The sequence below is a fragment of the Molossus molossus genome, unplaced genomic scaffold (genome assembly GCF_014108415.1).
Source record: "Molossus molossus isolate mMolMol1 unplaced genomic scaffold, mMolMol1.p scaffold_m16_p_1, whole genome shotgun sequence".
NCBI lineage: Eukaryota > Metazoa > Chordata > Mammalia > Chiroptera > Molossidae > Molossus > Molossus molossus.
Genome location: NW_023425344.1, coordinates 224,584,713 through 224,603,307, shown reverse-complemented (window position 1 = coordinate 224,603,307; position 18,595 = coordinate 224,584,713). Strand labels below are relative to the sequence as shown.

The 18,595-nt window shown below is 40.7% G+C and overlaps 1 protein-coding gene across 1 annotated transcript in view; it reads right to left on the bottom strand.

Moving 5' to 3' along the window:
• The window catches only part of SIPA1L1 (signal induced proliferation associated 1 like 1), a 355,546-nt gene extending 337,696 nt beyond the window's left edge, over positions 1-17,850 (bottom strand). Inside the window, exons 1-3 of the mRNA XM_036252572.1 lie at positions 17,780-17,850; positions 16,720-16,790; positions 1,825-1,931 (exon numbers count right to left, since the gene is read on the bottom strand). The gene's annotated coding sequence lies outside the window, so the exon portion shown is untranslated. The remainder of the gene's footprint in view (positions 1-1,824; positions 1,932-16,719; positions 16,791-17,779) is intronic.
• Positions 17,851-18,595: the final 745 nt, after the last annotated feature.

Below are 18,595 nucleotides of genomic sequence, written 5' to 3'. Positions count from 1 at the left end.
CCTCTCTCTCTAAAATCAATAAAGAAAAAAAAATTGTTTCTTTTCTTGCTCCTGTTAGGAACCTCTCCTAGCCTTAAACCATGGCCATGCAGTGGACACACAGTAATTTGTAAATCATGTCTCGCATCCCATCCCAAAGGGCAGGCTCTGTTTTACTCATCTAGAATAGATTAAAATAAAATGTTCGAGAAAGCATTTGGAATGCCAACTACCATTTTACAAAGTTTCAGAATACAACACACTTGTGAGTCGGAAACTATGCACAGAGAAATATAAGGTTAATACTGCTGCTGGTTTGTTCCCCAATGTTTTCTTCCTGAGAAATCCCAGAAACCTTCCCTAAGGCCACACTGTGTTGGATGCCGTAGTCCCCCATGGAGCAAACACTGCTGTTTTCTGGGGGCCGTGTCCTTCTCCCCATTGAATTTCACCTTAAAGCCCCCTTTTACTGAACAGATCTCCGTGTTTTGCTTATTTTTAGAAGTCATTTTTAAAAGACAGGAAACACAAAAATGTTAATGGTGATGATATTCCTTGAGTGATAGAAGGGTGGATGACTTTTTTCTTCTTCCTCGAGCTTTCTTATAGTTTCCAAATTTTCCACAAAACCTTATGTAATGCATTTGTAGTAATAAAAACAAAGGAGACAATACATTTAAATTATTTCCTGCATCTCCTGCTGGACATTTTCCCCAACTCTTCCCAAGTTCCCAATGAAGCATCTTGAGAACGGGACTGCTAAATTTTCTGCACAAAACTCAGCACAGTCCCTCATCCACAGCAGGTGCCTGGCACAAAACAGCTCAGTAAGAATTTGCTGGGTGAATGATAACTATTCAGGTATTACTTGGAAATGGACTTTGGCGGCGGATGGCAGGTGGACCAAGGTGATAATGGGGCATGCCCTTAATGGACTTAGAGTATTGTAGTTATATATCATTATTAAAAAGGGAGCTTTCAAACAATTAAAGCACTTAAATATGAAAGACTGCAACCTGAAGACAAGGTGAGCTGCTCACAGTGATTCGTTGCTGCAGTGGTCAATGAAGAAAAGAACCGTGAACACAACTAAGGTCCTTATGCATCTTGCTATAACGAGGGCACCCAGAATTGAATTCCTTAAATAGCCTCTGAGCTCTCTGCCCCATTTAGAAGGCACATCATGGCCCTGGTCAGCCACCAAAATTTAACAATATTCTTAAAAATTAATCTTTGTTCTTAAAGTTAAATAATAAGCCTAACATAAAACCATCCAGCCATGTTGTTACGCCACCAAAAATCTTTATCTAATAAACCAAAGCAGAAAATCTTGAGGATTTATTTAACAGAAAAGAGAAGTCTCAAATATTTGGTTTGGAGAAATGACCTGTACATAAAGTTGAAAGAAGTGTATAATGAATTCAATGAAATTACAAAGCCCACAATTCAACAGAAAAGCTGAGGTAGTAAAAATGTTCTCCTTTTTCATCATGATCTAAGTTAACTAAGTGAACTTTTACTAGTGACTTTGATACTGTTGTAATTAGCTAGCTAATAATAATAGGAAAGAAGCAAAGGGGGAAGCCAGACATCATAGGCATGTCATTTGGGCAGCTTTCCCAGGAAGCTGCAATTTCACACTCTCCAGGAACCACCAGGTCATTCCCCATAGATCACAGGGGGAAGGGATCCCACAAAAGGGGGATTTACACATGCACAGTTGGGGTGACTTGGAAGGTGCCTGTCAGTCAATCCTTAGAACAGAAATCAATGACCAGAATGCGTGGAGCCAAGGCAAGCCCATAAAAATTTGGGGATACATAATCTCCAAACAAAGTAGCTCACCTCTTGGCTCATAGGGCTCTCTTGTTCCTGTTCCTTAGCTCCTGACCATGTTCCTCCAAGCCATGTGGTCATGTGGAACCCTCATGCAATGGACGGAGAGACTGCAACTAGGAACACAAACTAAGTTAGCCTGATGCTGGACTAGACGCTGCTGCAACATGGAGTGAAAACTGGACTCTGGCTCTGATTCTAGCTCTGCTAAAGCCACAGCTACACTTCTTCCTTGGGGGAAGATGGGAAATGGGACCTTGGAAACTCAGGGGTTTCATTCCACAGATATAAAGCTTTCACAATATCACATCCTCCCATATAAGTCTCAGAAAATTCTTTTTCTCAGGATATCACAAGAAGCCCACTCCCAGGAGCAACCAGCAGAGACAAGGATCTCTCTACACCTGTAACAACTTCAGTTCAGTTTGATGAACTAAATGTGTTTCCTAGAAAGACATTTGATTGCCAAGGTTGATCTTACACCTGTTTTTGTATTTTCAATTAACTTTAGTTCATTAGCCTCTTTTAAAATTTATATGCTTCTGATATGCTTCCAGACTCTTAAGACATGTATTTCAAAACGGATCAAATGCTGACTTGATAACAGCATGATCACTGTAGGACCATAGCAGGAAGCCAGGGACAGGATGACTTAACAGCAGAACCCACGCTGCAAGATGAGAAAGTATTCCACCCAGAATATAAAGTTCTCATGGTTCTTGTCTTGCCTTCAGTTGGAAAGTGAAGGTGTTCTTACTAGGAAAGAAAAAATTCTGTGGTTATTACAAACTCAGTGAAGATTTATATTTATTTCATCACCACTATAAATATTTACATTTCATCTAGCAATCTGTACTAGAAACATCTGCAACTCCAGGCCTTGAACTTCTCTAGCACATGTGACCCCATAGTGAGGTTGTTTCCCAGATCTCAGTTAAGTTCAATTGGTCAGAGAGAACACTCAATGATAACTATCACCTTGACTCCACTGGAAGGGAGAAAATTCAATATATTATCCAAGAATTTTCTCTAGGAGTCTGAGATACTTGCTCTTCTTCACCTCCTAAAAGTTTACTCATCTACCACTAACATTTCTTAGTAAATCCAGCAGTAGAAGGTGACAAAAATGAAAAGAAATGGCATCACTACTGTGCAAACCCCTGGAAAAAATGCAAACAGTTGGGAGACTGAAAGCTAGGTAAGTTATTAACCTTTCTAAGCTCCAGTTTCATTGTCTGTTAAATGCTGATGATATCTATTTCACAGAAATTTCATAAGGATAAACTTAGATGGTATAAATAAAAAACCTAACACAGAATTAATTATTGGTAAAGTTCAGCAAAAGACATGTATGGCCATTATTAACTGAGTACTCCGGAGGTCACCTTGACAGGTCAGAGTCCTACAACAGATACAGAAGGAAAACACACCAAATAGGTCATATGCCAGTTCTGGGAAATCCTGATCATCACTGAAAAAAACAAAAATGGTCCCTGACTCTCCACTGTGGCTCAACATGGACGAATGATAAACTACATACCAGGCTTAAAAATCTACCTGGCCTGGTAGTTCAGTTGGTCAGAGCGTCATCCCAATACACCAAAGCTGTGGGTTCAATCTCGGGTCAGGGCACATACAAGAATCAACCAATGAATGCATAAATAAGTGGAACAACAATCCATGTTTCTCTCTTTCTCTTTTCTTTCTCTTTCTCTCTCTCTCTCTCTTTCTCTCTCTCTCCCCTTCTCTCACTCTAAAAAATCAATACATAGATACAATTTTTTTAAAAATCTACCAGTAAGACCAGGCTTTCATCGGAGAGCTTCTATCATCAGTGTGTGGCACAGTGTTTAAAACAAATCACTAGTTAACCAACAGGGTGCTGGTCATGACTACCCTATTATATGTAGACAGGCTTTCTGACATTCCAAATAAGATACATTCTATGCACACAGCTAAAACATGACTGCCACTATCCTGGTCCCAGCAGATGGCTGCACTAGATAATTTCTTAACTCAGCAGCTGCTGCAATGGATGTTAATATAAGAAAAAATTATATCAAAGAAACTCAACATCCTGGATCCCACTCAGAGTCCCAATGTCTGTCTTGCAGCTTGTTACAAAGATTAGCAGTAATTCGACATAAAGTGCCTGGCACACTGGGTACTCATTCTAAGTGGTAACTAGTGTTAATTTTATTAGTAGGAAGCCTCAAAAAATCAAAAGGTTTAACCTGCCATGAAGCAATTGTAGACAGAGTGGCTCCTTTTAAACCATGAAAGTAAGTGTATGAAAGCAATGAATGTAGAATGCAAGGGACAAGCCTTACAACAAGGTGCAAACCAGTCAACAGCAATGCCAATAGGCCCATTCCCCTGAGATAAACGAACATACAAAATAAGAAACGGTCCCTATCCTTAAAGAATCCACATCTACCTGAAGAGAAATCACATGGTTTCACCTGTCTTTTCCTTTTTTTTAATCCTCACCAGAGGACACTTTTCCATTTATCTTCGGATAGAGTGGGAAGGGGAAAGAGAGAGAGAGAGAGAGAAACATCAATGCAGGAGAGACACATCGATTGGCTGCTTCCCCCATAACCCCAACCAAGGCCGGGGACAAACCACAACCCAGGTATGTGCCCTTGAGCAGAATCAAATCCACGACTCTTCTGTCCGAGGGCCAACACTCTAACCACTGACCCAAACTGGCCAGGGCTCATCTAGATTCTGGGTCCTTTGGAGGCAAAACCCACAACTTTACATTGTCACACATGCAGGCACTCAATAAAATCTGGTAAACAAACGAGACTCTCATAGGATCTCAAAAGTGTCCAAGCCTGGCTTCACAGACCGCTTAATCTAAACTTTCCAAAAACTGAGAATCTGTGTACTTAAAATGCTCCCCAGGTGACTGTGACACTAAGGAGTCTGAGAACTGCTACCCTCATCAAGCCCCCGTGAAACGTCTGCTTGTCCTTTACAATGACCCCGTCCAGAAGGAACTAGCCCGTGCATACCTGTCATACCTCATGCGGCTCTACTAGAAAAGTTCCAGTATGTCTTCTCTCATTGTCCTACCCTGTGGAGTCTGAAAAGACAGAGGTAATCTCTCCTCCTTCCACATGACAGACTTTCAACTCTTCTCACAATAGACGATGTCCCTTCTGAGTCTTCTCCAAGTTAAACATTCTTGATGAATCATGCATTGATTAGTAAATGCTGAGCTCTTTAAGTATACAACACAGTACAACAGCATTTCAGCGAAGGGAAAAATCAGGGTGAGCTATAGAAACCAGAAAATATCAGTGAAGAGGTGGGCCTTGAAGGATGACAAAGATACAGATAAAACTAGAGTTCAGGGGCTAGTACTGCATTTGTGGGAACAGGGAGACAAGTTAATGGTAAGGAGCATGGTACGCAGGAAGGGGAAAAGAGAGAAAGCTGTGAGTGAGGAACATGGCAGATTTTACATGCATTTTTAATGGAATAGAACTACAATTGAAAATGAACAAAGGCTCAAAGGAAGTTGCAATAGTTGGAAAGAGGAGAGAGCAGAGGCCCAGCATATAAAGGCAGAGACACAGTCCTGAAAGGGCAAAAGAAAATCAGATAAACAGGAAAAGAGAGAACCAAGAAAAAGGTCACAGAGCGAAGAGGAGAGAGTGAGTTTGATGTGGCGAGGTACAGGAACCACTTTAGCTCCTCCGGGGTGGCACTGGCACCTCAGCGATGCATTAGAAGTAATCAGACAAGATGGGCTGAAGACACGGCAGCAGGTGTCAAGGAGGTCAGAAAGGACATTGCTACTGCCACCTGTGAAAGTCAAGGGTCTGTTCTAAGATGGTGGCAATAAAACTAAGAGAAGTTGAAAATGCGAATCAATTCAGAAAAAAAAAAAAAAAATGGCAAGGGTTGGTCCCAGATCAGACCAAATGTAAAACAAACAGAAAACTCTGAGATGATTTCTAAGAGGTACCCGAAAAATTCAAGAGGAAGCACATAATGCTCAGGCAAGACGAGAATCAGTAGCCAGGTGACTTTTTTGTTCAGGAAAGTTTCAAAGTTCACTCCCCACTCTACACACACAGACACACACACACACACACGGTAATGTGGTTTTGCTATTTTCTCTGGTACCAGCACAGGCTGTAGTTTCTGTCAGCAGACAGGGATATCTGGTTTTGATTCTGAAATCTGTAACATTAACACCAAAGTTAAAATTCTTTTTTAAAAAATTAAATGTGCTTTGATAGAGCTAGGTGAAAGGAAGCTAGTCACAAAATAGCACAAAATTCATGTAAAACATCCAGAACAGGCAAACCTACAAAAATGAAAAGCAGATGAATGGCGGCTGGGAACTGGAGTGGAGAAAGGCGGAGGAGCTGGGAAGAAACGGGAGTGACGGCAAATGGGGTTGGAGTTCCTTTTTGGGGTGGACTAAGATGTTCTCACATTGTTTATGGAGATGGTTACATAATTCTACAAATGTACTCAAAACAACTGACTTACACACTTCAAATGGGAGAACTGTATAGTAAGTAAACTATAATTCAATAAAGGTGTTATTTTAAAAAACTTAGGAATGCATATGTCGGTACCGTGATTCAGAAACTTAGAGTATCTCCCCAGTAAAAATGACTATTAGACTCCAGTTCAAATAAAAAATGAGGCAATTTGGAAAATACTAAAAGACAGTTTAGAAAATGTAAGTAAGCTGTATTCCTTCTAGAGGGAAACAAGCATAGAAAAGATAGAGATTTAAACAGATATACTCCTTTAAAATTATTTCTTACAATTGCCCTAAATACCCTAATATGTACGTCAATAGGAAAGACAATGACATGGGTTTTTTTCCCCAACAATTATGCCAAGTGATATTACACTAGTTACCTATGGTCTTTTTGGGTTTTTTTAGAAGCTGAAGTAAAAGAATGTATAGTAAGCCAATTCAATGAAAAGCGAAAGATTATGTAACTTAACAACTACTGAGCAGATGAGTAAATCTTTTTTATAAGTTTGAGGACCTGACAAAAACCCTAATACAGAAAGATGTCCTCATTTGAAAGATTCCAGAGAATAACCCGAACACTTTCTGCCTCCACCATACCCACTGACACACTGAGCTCCTGTTGCCGACACACTCCCTCATTAAAGCCAGCGCTGCCCTTGGCACTGAACACCTGGACTCCCCACTCAGTCCCCCACGACTGTCAGTTACTCACAAACGTGTGTTAGGCACTCCAGGGCACATAATTTCACATACTCTGCACTGGGCACGGACAGCTGATGCCCACCTGAATCTTATACACTTTCAACCTTTTTCATCCCATGGGACCTATAAACTAATTACTACAATTCTGCAGCACACAAAAAAAAGTACATTTTTTACCGATCTGACCAGAAAATAAAAAGTAGGTATCATTTTGTTTTTTATTTTATTTTTTTTATCCTCACCGGAGGACATTTTTCCATTTTTTGTTCAGATAGAGTGGGAGGGAGAGAGAGGGAGAGAGAGAGAGAAACATCGATGTGAAAGGGACACATCAAGTGGTTGCCACCCGCACGACCAACCAGGGCCGGGGACAAACTGCAACCGAAGTACGTGCCCTTAGCGGGAACCGAACCCGGGTCTCTCCGGACCGCAGGCCGACGCTCTAACCAAACCGGCCAGGGCGATAGGTATCATTTTGATTCATTCACACCAGACAGCTATTGTGTTGGCTGTTGCCATTTTTCACTTGACAGCCTAAGGGAAAAGAGGCCGCGCCCCTGACCAGCCAGGTCCTGCATGTTCCAAAATCCACTGCCTCCTGCGGCAGCCGGTTGCAAGGGCTCCTGTGGGCGATGATGAAACCAGCAGGGCAGTGAAGAAACAGCAGCGGTATTTCTGTTCAAACTGCCCCATGGAACAGAACCAGCACCACATCTCTTGACTAAAGATGTTCCGAAAGCAATAGCTCACTGTTGGGAAGATATCACTTATCAACAAATACTTCATTTTAAGGATACAGCTATTTATTACAACCTCCAAGGAAAGACATTTAATAAATTCAAAATACCACTGACTGAAATATAAGGCTGATGCTTTCAACTTTTTCACTTGTATCTTAAACAAATATTTTTTTCCTTTAAAGATTTCAGAGAGAGGAAGTGAGAGGGAGAGAGAGACAGAAACATCGATGAGAAAGAACATCAACTGGCCGCCTCCTGCATGCCTGTCACTGGGGATTGGGCCCTCAACCTGGGCATGTGTCCTGACCGGGAAATCAAACTGGCGACCTCTTGGTGCATGGGTCAACGCTCAACCACTGAGCCACACCAGCCGAACTTAAACAAATTTTAATTCAGTGGGTTCAAATATACATTTGAACATATTTCACTGGCTTATAACCAAGTTCTACGCAATCAAAAAAACCTAGGATTATAAAAATAGATATTCTAAACCAAGAAACATGGAGAGTGGTCTCCCCAATAAATCTGACCTATGAGACCATACTTGTTAACTGAGCCTAAAATAATAAAGACTTTGAGAAAGGAAAGGGTCTTTTTGTTTTCCTACTACAATGTCCTCCCACCTATAAAATGACCTTCGCCCGAAACTGTGTATTAAGAGGCGAGTCTGGTGCCGCACAGGGAGTGCTCCAAAGGCTTTACACACATGAAGCCCAAGACACCCGGGAAGGAACCAAAACACCAAGTTCTCCGAGAGCCGCCCAGAAATCACAGAATAGATTTAAAAAAAAGTTTTTCTATCTATTCAGAGAAAAAGCCAGGCTTTGGAGGACAAATGCCAACTTTCCACAATACATTCTGGCCTATGAGTTAAGTAGCTCAAAAGAGACCACAAAGTACATAAGATGGGAACAGTGTACCTTCTAGAAAAAATATCACCACTACAGGACAGAAGTTTTGAAGCTTTAAGTTTTTTTTTCATTTGATCTCAAGAATTCTGAGAAGTGCAAATACCCTCCCCATTCCACAAATGAGAAAACTGAAGCTCACGAAGATGGACAGGCCTGCCCAGCTGCCAACCTGACTTCTCCACCTGCACATCCACTGGTATCTCATACCCAACAAGTACAAATCAGCTCTTAATTCCCCACCCAAACCTGCTCCTCCAGTCTTCCCCATCAATAAATGGCAGCTCCATTATTCCGGTTGCTCAGCCAGAACCTTGGTGTTGCCCTTGACTCTGCTCTTTTTCACTCCCTATCATCTCACCCCTCAGTGAATCACATCAGCCACACTTGGGTTATGTCCAGAATCCAGCCACTTCTCATCGCCTCCACTACCACTATCATCACAACTCACCTAGATTATGGCTAGAACCCCCTAATAGCACCCTGTTTCCACCCTTGCCTCCCCACTAAACACATTTCATTCTATTCTCTACACGGCAGAGTTTTATCCTCGAAAAATATGTCAGATCAAAACCCTTTGTACTGTCTAGTGGCTTCCTAGCTCACTCAGAGTTGTTGACTGCTGTATGTCCAGGATGAGAACTGTACCTGCCATCCAGAAGGTGCTCAGTGAATGTTGCTGATTAGTAAATGAAAGAAAAATGGCAAAGCCACAGAGCCAGGACTACTACAAATTTCCAATGTTCTTCGGTGCCAATGAGACCAGACTTCCAACAGCCAACAAACCACATGAAGAAAATGTTTAAGTTTTACTTTACGTAACTGCATCTTTTTTTTTTTCATTTTTGTGCCTTTTTTTTTTTTATCCTCACCTGAGGACCTTTTTGCATTTATCTTCAGATAGAGCGGGAGGGAGAGAGGGAGAAAGAGAGAGAGAGAACCATCGATGTGAGAGAGACACGTCAAGTGGTTGCCACCCACTCGACCCCAACTGGGGCCAAGGACAAACTGCAACTGAATTACGTGCCCTTAGCGGGAACTGAACCCAGGACTCTCGAGTCCACAGGCCAATGCTTAACCGCTGAGCCAAACTGGCCAGGACCGTACCTGCATCTTATAACACATAAGCAATACTCTGTTGAATTTCTAACAACAAATTAAAATGAAAATATCATTTTATAAAGCCATAATTTGGCAGCATGGGCAACTGCCAGCTAATTAACACAGTGTTGTTACTAGTATCTTCCGTGAGACTGCTGCATCAGTGACATGATGTCACCATATCTCAAGACTACCATACACAAAAATGATACGAGCCCTAAAAGATTTGGGACTGAGCACCTAGAAGACGTGATAAGCATTTCAAATCTCTCACCCTGGCACTACAACAATCATCTGAAACAGGAATGCAGCTTCTAGGGTGTTATAATTAACAGCAGAAAGGTTAGATTCAGATCTGTCTTCTACCAAAAATACGAGGAAAGACTCTCAAACCTGAGTGAAAATGTTGATTTTTTTTCAGATTGGAGTGAAACTAATGCCTATATTATCCAACATTATGGAATTTTCCCACTAAAATGTTTTAGAGTTAAAAACAAAAACTCTACATTTCTATGTCTTTAGTTCTTTCAAAAACTTTTCTATCTACTATCTGCAAAAATCCCCCAAATCTCACTAAATCACAATCACACTAATACATTCACAGAATTTTAACAGTTGCCCTTCGAGGAAACACTCAACCTTCTTCCTTTTACAATGAAAAAAATCACCTGGTATATAGTACGTGCACACTGAAAATGTGTTACATGACCAAACAACGAATAAACTGAAAGAAGATCCAAAAAGGGTATATGGCTCTTTTAAGATCTGACAAATAATGGAAAAATCCAGTTATCCGAAAACAGGTTTCTAGATTCTCCTGGCACAGGTATGAAAGAAGAAATAAAAATTTAAAACCCTTATTTGGGCCCTGGCCAGTTTGGCGGAGCAGTTGGAATATCGGTCCTTGGTTTCAATTCCTGGTCGAGGGCATGTACATGCATTGCAGGTTTGGTCCCCAGGGTTGTGCAGGAAGCAACCGATCAATGTCTCTCTCTCACATTGATGTTTCTCTCTCTCCCTCCCTCACTCCCATTCTCTCTAAAAATCAATGGAAAAATATCCTTGAGTGAGGATTAACAATAACAACAAAAAAACCTTATTTGGTTCCTCAGGAAAACCTTAACCAAAATTCATTAAAGCCAGTTTCCTTTAGTTGTTACTTAGAAAAGCACTTGATAAAATAAATTTAGTCAAGACATCTCTCCTTGGAAACCAAAAGGCAAAAGTGTCTAATGTTTCTTTCTTCCTCTACACAAAGATATTTAATATAGGGCTAGTTTCATAATAAACAACTACCACCGTTATATATCCGAAGTAACACAGGGGGCCTTGGACTAAAAGAAAATCCAACCAGATGAGAGGACAGAACACTGAAGAGGATCACCGCAGTCCCTAGGAGAGTATCAGCCTCACGAAAGCAGGGACCATGTACCTATCCTTTGTTCACCAGAAGCAGCTACCAGTACCCCCCCGAATCCAGTGGGAGTCAATAAATACTTATGAGAAAAATGAGTAAGTTACAGCTTAGAGAACTACCCATCTAGACATAAATTCATCTGGTCAGCATTGAATAACTCTTTACTACAGGCCTACTATATGTAAGCAAACTACGACTGCCCTCCACAGAAACTCGACTAAATGTCCCTTCAAGTAATACACCCAATCAAAATTATTCCCATAGTTATATTAAGAAGCTGAGAACATAGATCTGAAGTATCCTAAATTACTTACTGAAACAGCCACTCAATTTGCTGTTCTGGCTGTAAGCTCTCTCCTTCAACTCATCCTATACAACCCAGCCAGGTTAAGTTTCTGTTTTGGGCACATCATACAAATGAAAACAGTGCTGTGGCTAAGTACACTATCTCTGTATGTGGTCCACTGCTATTCAATGAGCAGATATGAAGAATCAGAAACTACTGGACCGCAAATAGGAAAGGCAACACTGCGTCCAAAAAAAATCACAAGTGATTGTTTGTTTGTTTTTAATCCTCACCAGGGGACATTTTTTTTTTTTTTTTTTTTGCATTTTTATCTTGAGATAGAGCGGGAAGGAGACAGGGAGGAAGAGAGAGAAAGAAACATCGATGTGAGAGAGTCACATCAAGTGGCTGCCACCCACACAACTCCAACCAGGGCCACCAACCAGGGCCAGGGACAAACTGCAAGAGAGGTACGTGACCTTAGCGGAAACGTAACCCAGGCCTCTCTGGTCCACAGGCCGACGCTATAACCACTGAGCCAAACCGGCCAGGGCCCAAGTGATAGTTTTGATAATAACTGATCCCACTGAAAATCTTGAGATTACTAGAGGCTTTCATTAAAGACTTCCCTACAGCAATGTGATGCAATTGACATGGATGGTTTGAGGTATTCATACCCACTGAAGTACACATCCAATCTTCAAGATCAACTCAAGGTCCATCACCCTTTTGAAGCTGTCCCAAGCCATTAGACTAAATATCAGTGCAAGTACTTTGTAAACTAGGAAGTTCTAGCACATAGCTCTTACTATACTAGTTGCCAATTGGTAGCCATGCAAACATTCTGCCATTTAAATCATGTTACTTCATTTCTAAGTGTGTCTAGTCCCCTCAAAGAAATCAAAAGTTATTTGAATTGTTTTCTCTATTGTCAACTTCTCTATTTTCTTATTACTCAACCCGTACAATGGCAAAAATTAAAAGTAAGTGCCACTCACACTTCCTGATTTCAAAATGCATTACAAAGCTAATGTAATCACAACTGGGTGACACTGGCATAGAGAGAATTAGACCAGCAGAATAGAAGAGCCCAGAAATAAACAAGACTCAAATGGTCCCCTGGGCTTCAACTAGGGTTCCAAACCGCTCAGTGGGGAAAGGGCAGTCTCTGCCACAAATGGTGCTGGGAAAACTGGATATCCATGCAAAAGAATGAAGTTAAACGCTTATCTTACACCACAGATAAAAATTAACCCAAAATGTATTAAAGACCTAACATAAGAACTAAAACTATAAAACTTCTAGAAGAAGCCCTGGCTGGTTTGGCTCAGCGGTTGGAGTGTCGGCCTGCAGTACAGAGAGACCCGGGTTCGGTTCCCGCTAAGGGCACGTACCTCGGTTGCAGTTTGCCCCCGGCCCTGGTTGGTCGTGCGGGTGGCAGCCACTCGATGTGTCCCTTCACATCGATGTTTCCCTCTCTCTCTCTCCCTCTCTCTCCCTCCCGCTCTATCTGAACAAAAAATGGAAAAATGTCCTCGGGTGAGGATAAAAAAAAAAAAAAAACTTCTAGAAGAAAACAAAGGGGGGAAGCTTCATAACATTGTACACGGCAATGATTTCTTGGCTGAGACACCAAAAGCACAGGCAACAAAACCAAAAATAGATAATGAGACTACATCAAACTTGAAAACTTCTGTGCATCAAAGGACACAGTTGAAAGCGTGAGAAGGTAACCTACTGAATAGGAGAAAATATTTGCAGAGCATATATCTGTTAAGAGGTATTAACATCCAGAATATATATACTCCTACAACTCAACAACAAAAAAAATCAAATAACCCAATTGAAAAATGGGCAGAACTGGATAGACACTTTTCCAGAGATGATATATAAATGGCTAACAAGCATATGAAAGATGCTCACTATTACTTATCAGAGAAGTGCAATTCAAAACCACAATGAAATTATCACCTCACGCCCATTAAGATGGCTACTATAAAAAAACAACAACAACAAAGTTTTAAGTGTTGTCAAGGACGAGAAGTAATTCTTATTCCTTGCTGGTGGGAATGTAAAATGGAGTAATCACTATAAGAAATATTATGGAGCCCAGCCAGTGTGGCTCAGTGGTTGAGTGTCAACCCATGCACCAAGAGGTCGCCAGTTCAATTCCTGGTCAGGGCACATGCCCAGGTTGTGGGCCTGATCCCCAGTTGGGGGCATGCAAGAGGCAGCCAATCGATGTTCTCTCTCATGGATGTTTCTATCTCTCTCTCCCTCTTATTTCCTCTCTGTCTCTAAAATCAATAAAAGAAAAAAAAAATTTTTTTAAAAGACTCCCAGGCCTGGTAATCAGGTAGATGGAGGTGATTTTTAAAAAATTAAAATTAAAATTAAATAAAAGAAAAAGAAAAGTGAGCCATACTTTGGTGCCACTTTTCACTTTGTATTTTTTAATTTTTTTATTTGAGAGAGAGAGAGGAAGAGGGAGAGAGACTGATTTGTTGTTCCATTTATGTATGCATTCATTGGTCGATTCTTGTATGTGCCCTGACTGGGGACTGAACCCGTAATCTTGGCGTTTTGGGATGACGCTCTAACCAACTGAGCAACCTGGCCAGACCTCTTTTATCTTTGTTAATCAAAAGGATTGTACAGAAGGTAGGAGGCTCTCTGTGTCACCCATCCAAAATGAAGTCTCCACAATCCCCAAGCAGCTGCTTCCTGATTAACCGAAAGTGATATAAAAACCACTGTGTTCTCAGCTGAGTGAGGGAGAAGCAAAGCAGAATCACCTACTGAGTTTCGTCAAACCATCTATTCACCTGATAGTTAAAATGCTCCCCCAGAGAAAACGCCCCAGCATTCACCTCGATTCTCTACCCTCTCCACCAAACACTCACTGCTCCCCAAACACATCCTATCCAAGCCACTGAAAACCACTATTTTTAAACTTACCTTGAAAATGGCCTTCAGAACAATCCCACCAAAAGCAATTATGGACTGAGTTGTCTGGATTTGTAATAAGTCTTATCTGTGAACCTGCAGCTCTCCATAACCTATCATTTATCTAGTGGCACAGTTTTGTTACGCAGTTATTATACCTCATTTCCTACTTCTAATAACCAGCACTAATATCTTAATTTAAAAAATAAAATTAAGTAACACTGAAACTCTTTGAAAAATCACAGGCATTTCTCAAACTGGAAAAGAGACAGAGTTAGGAACTACATCCAGGCTCCGCCGGGGCATGCCTTCCTAACAGGTTCTCCAAGTACACATCTGGAGCCAGGAGTCAACCCCACCCCAAACATGTATACACACAGAGTACACTCTCTTTACACATGCAATACCAGCTACTCAGAAGTTAGACCCTGGCAAAGTATACTGGCAGAAACTTCTGAGATCTTTAGTGGAGCAGCCAGAGGATGATTAGGGAAACAGGAAGAGTCAAATCAATTTATACACTAATCCTCATTTTAAGACTAAGAACATGTGTTTCTGAAGTCTTCAAAAGAAAAGTACTATGGTTCTAACAAGTCCAAGTCACAAACTTATACTTCTTGTGAAAACATTGGAAAATACTGCTGCTCTCCATTTCTTCCCTAGGTACATACCAGTGAAACAAGCAATAAAAGTTAGTCAAATTGGGTGAAAAATTTTAAATATTCTATTAATTTATAATTACATATCTTAGAGGTACCTCCTTATAAGTACTTTCTCTTTTTAAAGGGGTGCAGTGCCACAGGTCAATTATCAGTTGCTTCTCTGAAAGCACTAAGAACTGAAAATAAACTTGTAACATTTACAAATAGTCACTCAGTTCTGGGAATTGAGACTGTCATAGAACAGGCAAGAATCTCACAATGTATCAAACTAGAATTCCTACCTTGGCAAACAACTGAGAATATGGGGGGGGGGGGGGGGAATTACGGAAAAATAATACAGGAGCCAAAGTAAAAGATACTGATCACAGTCAAGTCTTGATTATTGAACACAATCGTTCAGCACACAGCTCTTTGCTTTTTATTTCTCAATAGCTTTATTCTGAGAAGTTCAGAAATCATTCTAAAAGGAAGCAAAATGCTGAAGCACAGAAAAATAAAAACAATCAATGACTATCCTTGTAGCTTTGGTAAAAAAAAGGCTTTGTGGAAAAAGTAGACAGAGAAAGGAGGAATAACCAAAATTCACCACTGGGTCTGTGAAATTCATTTAACCGGGACCTGCTCTGGGGGAGAAGAGGAAAAAAGGAATCCAGTGGCCACCACAGATGGATGTCTGTCCTGTCTGCTCAAGTTGCCTCTGAGTGACCCCTGTGTTTGTACAAATGTCACTGTCTCTCTGCAAGCGAGCATTCTCCAACAAGCGTGCATCCTCCTCCTGCTTCTCCTGAACTGAGAGGGGAAAGCGAACATCATGCCATTGCCTGTTTCCCACAGTTTAAAGTTAGGCGTACATACTGCAATCCTAATTAAAGAGAGAACAACTTAGTGCAATAGGACAAGTAACAAATTAGAAATCTAAAGGCTGAACTTTCTCACCTCAGACCTCCAGAGGCAGAGAAACAGTTTCCACTGACTCAGTGGCATACCCACCAAGCACTGCTACTTTAAGGTCCAACTAAGGAAGCGTCCGAAGGTCCCGTGTGTCATTTTGGTGTCACCTCTCTCGATCTTCAAGAAGACACTAGTGTTCTATTTGCAGCTGGATTTACCTTACTCTCCCGGACCAGAACAATAGTAGAAAGTGGATGTGGAATGGCCTCTATCCTCAAAAGATACACTGGATAGACTGTCTTACCTTTATGATCACCAACGCTACCACACGCATGTCAGTCCACCCTGACTCAAATCCTCTGTTTAAGAAAGCCTAACAAAAGGGAGTCTTACCCATGTTTCTGACTCACTCCAGGGCTCATGGAGAGCCTACGGAAAGAATACATGAGCTTCATCTAAGAATAATTACCTTATATACAGTTGACCCTGAAACAATGCAGGGGTGAGGGACCCCAACCACCTCCACCCCAGTACAGTAAAAAATCTGATTATAACTTTTAACTCTCCCAAAACTTAACTACTAATTGCCTACTGTTGACCGGAAGCCTTACTGATAACATAAAGAGTCAGTTAACACATATGTATTATATATTGTAGTCTTACAGTAAAGTAAGCTAGAGAAAATGAAACATTATTAAGAAAATCATAAGGAAGAGAAAATACATTCACAGTACTTACTGAAAAAAAAATGTGTGTATACGTGGACCCGCACAGTTCCAATCTGTGTTGTCAAGGGTAAACTGCATAACCTTTGAAAAACAAAGTGCCATGAAAATGTGAGTGTATGGGCTTTGTTTTGTTTTTGTTTGTTTTTTTAGAAGAAAATGAAAAGCAAAAATCCAGTGAGGCCAATTTATTTCCCATACCAAAAAAGTAGAGGTGCAGTGGATAGAGGTTAGATTGCCAATTTCAAGTGATAGTGAAACACTCATATTTTAAATAGCACAGAATATGGAACAAGACACAAACTTCTGCGTGAGCACTGAAGGCATAAAATAACGCTTAACCCTCCCAGGAACAGGGAGAGCCCCTCGTTTAAAGGGCAGTCACCCAACCGGCAGGAATGTTTCTTGTCTCCCGGGCTCAGATTACCCCAGTGCAAGGTAGGGTACTGCTGTATAAATCAGTCACGTTCTCAACAGGAAGTTCCTACATTTCCCAGTTTTCTATGCCGTTATCCTTCCACCTGACTGATCCTCCCCATCCCCCACCCCTGCCCCCTGGTTACCCTTTACAGGTAGCTGAGAGGAAAGGTCTAAAAGTTACCACTGTTCCAGAAATAAGGAAGATACAACCCACTTCTTTTACAAATGAAAAATGAGTTTAAGAAGGGAAGAAAATGGTAAGCTAGAATAAATTAAGTTTGGCTTCTCTAAAGAACATACATACAAGTGCTCTGAGTTAACAAAGATTCCTTTTTTTAAAAAAAAAGCCTACAGGCTCTACCATATAAATACTTTAACTCATAATTTCTTTTTCCATAATTTTGTAATTTGAGTAACTCTAACAAAAGCTTAGTTACCAAACACTACATCAATGCTGTTTTCATAGCTTTTCAACCTTTACGCACATTTTGTTTCCTTAAGTTTTGCTGCTTCTCATTTCAGACATTTAGTGAATACTGAACACTTAAGTGCGAGGGGGAAAAGGTAGTAAACAAATTTTAACATAATAGACTCTGGTGGGGGGAGGGGGGCAAAAACAGGAAACAGGAGTACAGCTAAGTCTGGAAACCCACCTTCCAAGCATTGCCTGATCACTGACTAAGTTCTATAACCTTCTGCAAATCACTCCAACTTTCTGGTCTTTACCCATCTGTAAAATGAGGGAAATGGACAAAATGATTTTTGCTCAAAATCCCTTCTACCTCTGACAGTCTATGAGTCTGTTCGTCAGAAAGTAAGAAAATGCAACGGCAAATAGACTTTATGGGTTTATAAAGTACTCACACAATTTCTGCAGCAAAGCTGTGAGGCAAGTATTACGCCCATCTCTCCAGAAAAAGTCTTTCTATTTTTTTCAAGATTCCCATAGCTGAAAAATTTAAGCCCAGACTTTCTGAGAACAAATACTTTAGTACTTCATTATTTCAAAATTATTTTTCAAAAAATTACTTTTAAATTATTTAATTGTTAAATTATTTCAAAAAGTAATTTAAATAAGTTAAAACTTAAAGATAATTGCCTGCTATGCAAGACCTAACACCGAACCAGGAACGGCCACTACGAATGGCCCCACTGCACAGAAGTTCCTTGAGACCAGGAACACACATTAACTCACCACTGGAATCACAGAATCTAAGAGCATGCCTTCCAGATAGCGGCACTCACTAAATACTATCTGGCTTACCACAAATCTCAAAAGGTTAGGAATGTAGTAGTATTATGACGGGAGAGTGGGGTCTGAATTTGAGATACGAACTTCTGTGATTTGAGTCAAAAGGAAGAAAGAAGCATGCTACATCAGAGCTCTAACTCTACATTAATGAGGATGAGTCTATTTGTCTTCCTCAGAGGAAGTCCAATTTGGTCAGTGAATCAAAAGGCTCAAATCT